At 46.0% G+C, this 7,122-nt stretch overlaps 1 long non-coding RNA gene across 2 annotated transcripts; it reads right to left on the minus strand.

Annotated features, from left to right (window-relative positions):
- Window positions 1–4,585: 4,585 nt before the first annotated feature.
- On the minus strand, window positions 4,586–6,864 carry LOC115333548. 2 transcript variants are annotated; one of them, XR_003920840.2, is made up of 4 exons: window positions 6,746–6,864; window positions 6,541–6,640; window positions 5,845–5,973; window positions 4,586–4,763 (listed from the first exon to the last, which is right to left on the minus strand). It is a non-coding gene; the product is annotated as an uncharacterized LOC115333548 (long non-coding RNA). The 2 variants fall into 2 exon arrangements; XR_005931054.1 differs by having other exon boundaries at window positions 4,586–5,973.
- Between the last annotated feature and the right edge of the window lie 258 nt (window positions 6,865–7,122).

A 7,122-nucleotide genomic window follows, 5' to 3' on the forward strand; every position in this document is an offset into this window, starting at 1 on the left:
CCAAATGACTCTCTTTGCCCTTAAGATTTGGAAGGTAAGTCCTATCATTTGGCTTCCTTACAAACCTTCATTTCCAGCTGTAATTTCTATTTCAATGTTTCTTTACACTCCCCACAACAACCATTGTCATGGTACATTACGGCATGACCATTTCCTGCAAGATAGCAAGGCAATATTTTCAAAAGCAGCTAAAAGAGTTAAAAGCACAAGTTTCCAGTCAAAATCTTTCCAGGATGAATGGTTCTATGAGCAGGGAAGTTACATGAGCAGCACAACGTGGATCCTCACCTCAGTGGTGCCAAGAGATTATTTTGGCAAGTTACTCTGAAGACCTGAATTTAAAGGGATAAAAGGTTGGTTTGGCAAGTTGAAATAGCAAGGATAATTCCACAGATTTTATAGCAATAGCCAATTCTGCTCCAGGAGATTTAAACGGCAAGAATAATAACCAATTTCCCTTTTCTTATTAGACACCTCTTTTATCATTTTGTGCATCAGCCTGTTGATTGTTGCACTGGTTAATGAGAAGAAAAAAAGCACTATTTTAGAGAAATATTAATTGCTGTCATTTAAGCTGCTGTCATGATTGTGACTTATAACAGCTTAGGGTACATACAAACCCAAAATGCTCTGCCTTCCTCCAGTGGTCAGGGCTGGTTAAGAGAGAACAGAAGTAATGGGTATTATGACAGTTTGTCAAGTGCATTTCTTACCTGGCACAACTGTGTTGTATTGACTGGCTCTGGGCATTGATTGACAAGCTTACCCTAATCCGAGGGAAAGCAAAATAAGATTGTCTCTTGTACAGCTCAAATGAAATCAGCTGTCCCCTATAGCTGGGTAAATTCAGAGCAACTTGCTGAACTTGCTCTGAATGTACACCAGTGAAAACAAAGGCAGATTTTGGTTCTGAATTTTTATGATTGGAAACAGCCATAGCATTGTGAACTCCTTTGGGTGTGGAAGGAAAGCCACATCTGAGAGTTTCGATGGTCAGTTTGTGTAATATTCCATGCCCTGCCTTCAGTTTGATTGCTGAGCTTCTCCTCTTCCGCGGTAATGACTTTGATTTCTTTTCATCCAAATCTATGGGGAAAAAAGTATTGTTCACCCTGCTGCACAGTCTGTAAAACTTGTACTACTTAAAGTAACAACCCCTTCATTGGAGATGGGCCTCCTTCAGGAGTCAGAAGCAGCAAGGTGACTAAATAGTCTCACTTCCCAGGCAGGGGTGGAGGAGAAGCAATATATTAGGGAAAGACAAACCAAGCCCCAGACTGGGGGTAGGGGAGAAAGAGGGAAGAAAAGAGGAAAAACTAAAAGAGAAAGAAGAGATGGAGGGAAGAGAGCAAGAGAAAGCTAGAGAGAAATAAATACTCGGGAGAAAAATATAACTGACTTCAAAATTCCCAACCTCTGTTAGAGCTTAAAGGGAAACTCTTTGTGCTCCTCAGATTTCCTCTTTAGATGATGAATGGACGGGGTGGGCAGAAGCCTGCGGAGGAAAACCTGGAGCTCTCACCTTTGTCCACAGGCTGGGTTCTGCAGGGCTGCTCTTTGTTGCCTTATGCTAAAGCACACTGGTACAGTGGCCAACACTGCTGACAATATTCCAGGTGGAATCTAATGCCTTTTACAGTAACAGACATATCGCTGCTTTGGTTTTTTTATCCTGTCCCTCCATTAATGCAGCTTCGTCTCTTGCTTGCCTTTTTACTACAGCTGTGATCTAGGTGGACAGTTTCAACGATTTTTCCAAAAGAAACTAACCCCACACACATCAAATCCCTCTCTTAATCCCTCTGCTGAATGCTTGCTCTGTTTAGCACCTATTCCCAGTCTGATTTCCTGCTTGCAGATTAATTACTTTACATTTCTCCGCACTGAACTCCATTTTGCTATTTGTTAGTAGAGTCACGGAAGAGATTTTGGCCCTGGTGAATCTGATTAGGCTGTGCCCTGTCTTGGGGAGACCTTACGCCAAATTATCTCTTCCCTCAGCCCACTGCAAAGCTGGAGTAACTTCTCAGACATCAGCAGCTTCACATTTACAGTGTCTCTCAGGAGCAGGCTCACTGTTTTCAAAGCCCAGCAAATACACTGACTGCTCTGAAACACAAGGCAGCGCAGCAGCGTGGCAGCCGCTCGCCATGGCCCCAGAGACACCGGTGACTCTGGACCATGCTGACAACTGTTCCCACCCAACAGAGACATGAAAGGGCTCCTGGCTGATCAGGCTGGGAAGACAGAAGGGGGTCTATGTAGGATGCTTTGCTGCTGGTGGTGCCAAACCTGGGCTGCCTTAGCGACACGAGCATGGTGGGGCACCTTTGTGCTGTCTGGATTACACATTAGAGAGGTCCTGAAACAGTCCCAAGAACAGCCTTCTGCCAGCTTGAAAAGTTTTCATCTGTGCTTATTGTCTCATACCTGCCCTTGAGCTGGTTTTGATCCCACAGCCTCTATTACCTCCTCTTCCTTTACCTTTTGCCTTAGCTATTAATCTCTGATGTGGAACTTTGTGAAATGCTCTTTGAAACTCTAAGCGCACTGCTCAATTCCCCTTATCTAGCCTGGCAGCAATATCTTCAAAGAACTCCAGGAGGTTAGTTAAGTATGACCTCCTCTAGCTTCAAGCTCAGCTTCCCAGCAAGCCCTTCACTTCATTGCTAGAGATGAGAGGAAGAGGACGGGGAACTCTGGGACAAAGAGGCACATCACTGTTACAATAAAGCCAGCAGCAGACACGGCACTGCTCCTGCTGCCCAGCACATTTTTAAATCACATTGGTGACACCACACTCTCCAACTGCACCTTCTGGTTTACAAGTATCCAACGCGAATCGTGTCTTGCAGGCAAGCTGCCACTACCCACACAGGGGAAGGACTTTCAAAGGGGCACCAGTGATTTCTGAAATAAAGCTGAGGACCCAGCTGCACATCCTGCACCTTTGGATACCCCCTCAAGCCCCTTCAATGCCTGCCTGTTGTCAGGTTCTCATCTTTCACGCCCTCCACCCATGGAGCCATTTTAGATTTATTTAAGGCTACAGGAAATGTTTTCATCATGAGGATGCCCAAACACTAGAACAAGCCTCCCAGAGAGGTATCTCCATCCTTGGAGATATCTGAAAATCAGGCAGTCAAAGCCCTGAGCAACACTGGCTATCTTCAAAGTTGGCCCTGATTTGAGCAGGAAGGTGGACTGCAGGATATATCAGAATAAGGCTTATTGGTGATTTTTATCTTCCCTTTGGACCCAGCCCCATCTTCCAGCTCTCAACTGGTGAGTCCAGGAACCCAAGCCTAATTGTAACCTGTCCACTGCCCTTCCAGAACCTCAGCTGGATTAGGTACAGCTTGGTGAGTTGCCTCCCTTCTGTAACAGCCCGAGCAGTATTTAAAGTTTCTCTCTGCAATGAAGTGAGTTCACGTTTTAATTCCACCTCCACTTGCGATGTGCAGAATTTCCCCTTGCACTATGCTTCGTGCTTCCTCACAGAGCACCTTGCTGTGTTTCCATTCACACATCATCTCTTGCTGGTTTCTCATTTACATCATAATACCAGAGTTGCTGTTTACACTGAGCTGCACAAAGGTATGTTTTACATCTTACTGTGGTGTGATCATTAACATCACATTGCTGGCCCCAGGGAGTTTCATGACTGGATTCAGATCCATCTGTCCTGTGTTCCCAACAGGGGTTCCCCCTGCAGGCCTGAATATTTTGGCAGAAGACAATTCAAAATGTGCAAAACACTACATGTCAGGCAGAATGTGTTACCTTAAATGACGATCTATTGTATGAATGTGCTTGTTGTTTTGTCTCTTACCTCTTTAAAGAGCAGCCTCTTCAGAAATCATGGTGCAATCTATGCTCCATCACAATAAAAGTGCTAGGTATACCTGCAGTGAGGTAAACTCCCTTAACATTCTCAATTTATAGATAAAATCCCCCCAAAAGAATTAAAAAAAGACACGAGAGAGATTTCCTTATTTACAACTGATACAAGGTTAGTAGATTTTGGTGCATTCTCTTTATAGGTTTGCATCTCAAAGGCATATATAATGCTTCTACCACCCGTATCTGCATAGTCTGTCTGGAAACTAAAATAAAAGACACACACGGCGTTGCCTCAGATTTAACCCACAGAGCCACAGACCGATATAGCTCTGAGCGTTAATCATGGGGGGAACCAGGTGTTGCAAACGTGCTAGCAGCCACGCTGTCCATGGGCAGTGGGATCCAGGCAGGGGGAAGGAGACATCTGCTTTGGAAATAAACATCCACCTGGCAACCTAGGTGAAAACAAGAGCTACGGAGAAAAATGAGGATGGTGAAATACGTCTGTTCCTTATAGGAAGTCCTGTAGAGGTTCTGTCACTTCGAGGGTTGGTTTCAGTAGGAGATAGTCCTTTTTTATTTCTCCTCAGTTGTGTTTACACCTAGGGCTTACTGCAGCTGCCCTTGAATTCCCTTCCACTGTGCCTATCTACCATTTGCTCAAGTACATTAGATCAGATCCCTCAAGATAACATTTTAAGGAACATGTGTGGATGGACAAAATCCAGCCATTTTTTACCTTCAAGTGTGAGAAGAGAACTTAGCTCAGTTTCTGCCCTCTCCTCCTCTATGTACTTGGAGGAAAAAGACACCTTCGTCTGCGCTGGTGGGAAATGTCTCTTCAGCTTTGAGGACAAAAAGTCTTTCCTGACACTTGGCACAAAGTAGGCTCAAAACTACAGCCTGAAAGTGGCTGGGTTCTGTGAAGGAAATATGAAAAAAAAAAAAATTACTAGCGGAATAATAAATTTGACAGAACTTATCCTAAACATTAGCAATCTCTGTAGGCTTCTCAGAAGTTGCAAGGCACACACTTGCAAACAGAACTGCCCTCAGGAGACATCCACAACACAAACTGGGCCCCTAGGCTGGCTTTGGGCTGCATCCTTTCATCTGTAACACACAGCTCAGGCTGACCTTTAACTAGGAAAAATAAAAAAGGGAGGTGACTGTTACTGAGTCACACAGAGGGGAAAAAATAAGGTGTGAATTATGATGGGGAAGAATGGAGAGTATTTAGAAAATCCTAGGAGGCAGAATATTTTGAGAACGCTTCTGGGTAGGGCAGACACACAGCAGCACTGGTTTTGCAGAAGTGGTTGCTTTGGTGCAAGTTTGCCGCTGGGTTTCCCTAGGTTTTCTCAGGATAGATGCCTGAAGTCTGAGATTTCAAAATCCACAGGCGCTTTTGAAAATCTTGGTTCCTTGTATGTTCCCGCAGTGCTCCAATCGCTGTGTAGCCTTGAATTTACTTAGCATTAAGTGCTGCTACAAGGGTCAGGACAGGTATCTGTCTAGGAAGTTGCTGGGTCCAGATCCGAAAGATTCAGGCCCCAGGACCTGGCAGGGAAACTCCATCTCACCCTCTGCCCCCACTGCAGGTAACAAGCTCAAAGAGAGAGAGGGAGAATCCTCAGCATCTGCCCAGTGCTCGTAGATGAAAAAGAATTAAAAAATCTCAGGATCATTCTTTTTCCTTCAGTGTAGGGCTACAAAGTCAATATAATAGTGTTGCACGGCTACTCAAACTGGCTTTAAACAAGCTGTGGCACAGCCAGCAACACAGCGATGATAGTAGCGCATTATCCAGCATAGGCTGGATAATAATCATCACCAATTTATTCACTTTCTTGGGAGACCTTTGCAACCAATGGTGGCCACTGTCTGTCCTTCCCTACATCGCTCACCATACACAGGGTAGGTGGCCTGCAGCTAGTTCAGCTACACTTGTATCTACTCGTGCCTGCAGGAGGAACTGAAAAACGCTCCCAGCTGACTTACCTGCACGCGTATCACCCACTTCGCACACTCAGACAGGGCTCCAGATCCCTGCCCTTGCCGACAGGCCCAAAGCTGCCTTTACTTGGGGCTGCAGGGGAGAGCCCAGAGACTGCGCCTGCTGCAACACGACTTCGTGCCAGTCAGAAGAGTCGTGTGGAGGAAGGTGGAGGAGAAAAAAAAAATCACCGAGAATTAATCAAGCCATCATCAGTGGCTCCAGGTGCAATAGCTGTACAAGAAAAACAAATAAATCAACCCATGGTTAAAAATAGCCCTTTTGATTACTGTCTTCAGTCTTCGTCTAAAGACAGCATAACGACATAACGTTCTCTCAGGAACTAACCCTTGTCCAATATTTTACTGCTCCTGCCCTTAGAGCAAGTCAATATTGCAGAAGATAGAGAGGTAGATTGATTAGAGGTAGAAGATACCTGTACTGTACACATTTGCTCTTGCTGGGCCCAGGACACTGCCCACAGGGGGCACGGGAGGGATCCCCAGTACCCGCACAGCCTGATGGCGATGCGCCATCCTTCACGGCCAAAAAGCCACGACAAGCGAGTCCAGCAGTTGACCAGGCGGTCAAAGGCAGTAAGTAGTCGTTTTGGACAACTGACCTCGTAGGAAACGTTTATATTGATACCCACGTCTCACAACAGGAACTGCAATACTCCACCTCCAGGAACCCACGCCTACCCGTATCTGCAACTTAACGTTTTACAAAATACATCTTCAACGAGCTGTATTGTCTCTGAGGCAGCTATCGTTCCTGGCAGTCTCTGCCAACAGTCAGGTTCTAATGGTATTCATAAAACGGAAGAAATATAAAAGATAAAAAGCAGGAATACAAGTAATACGTTGTTAATTTTCTAACCCCTTTAGATTAATTTTTAAATATTACCATATCCGTAAGGGAAAAGTCACTTTCACTGGTGTTATCATTTCTAGCAGATTCTCAACTAGGTTCTCTAGCCTAAGTAGGAAATCCAAGTTTAACGCTTAAAACCAAACCAACCAACCCATCGGGCCTAAAAAGGTTGGCGACCCCCGTGACTTCACCGGCGGGCTCTGTTTGCCTGCCTTATCTCTAGGTGCCCAGCGGATGGACCTGCCAGAGGCTGAGAGAGAAGGCCGGGGGAGGGGCGGGGGGGAGAGGGGAGGGGGCGAGGGGGAAGAGGAGAGGGAAGGAGGAGAGGGGGCAGGAGCGGAGAGGGGGGGAGCGGGGGAGCAGCGGAGCCGGGGCAGCGGAGCCGGGAGCGGAGCCGGGAGCGGAGCCGG

This window comes from Aquila chrysaetos, chromosome 21 (genome assembly GCF_900496995.4).
Source record: "Aquila chrysaetos chrysaetos chromosome 21, bAquChr1.4, whole genome shotgun sequence".
In the NCBI taxonomy this organism is placed as follows: domain Eukaryota; kingdom Metazoa; phylum Chordata; class Aves; order Accipitriformes; family Accipitridae; genus Aquila; species Aquila chrysaetos.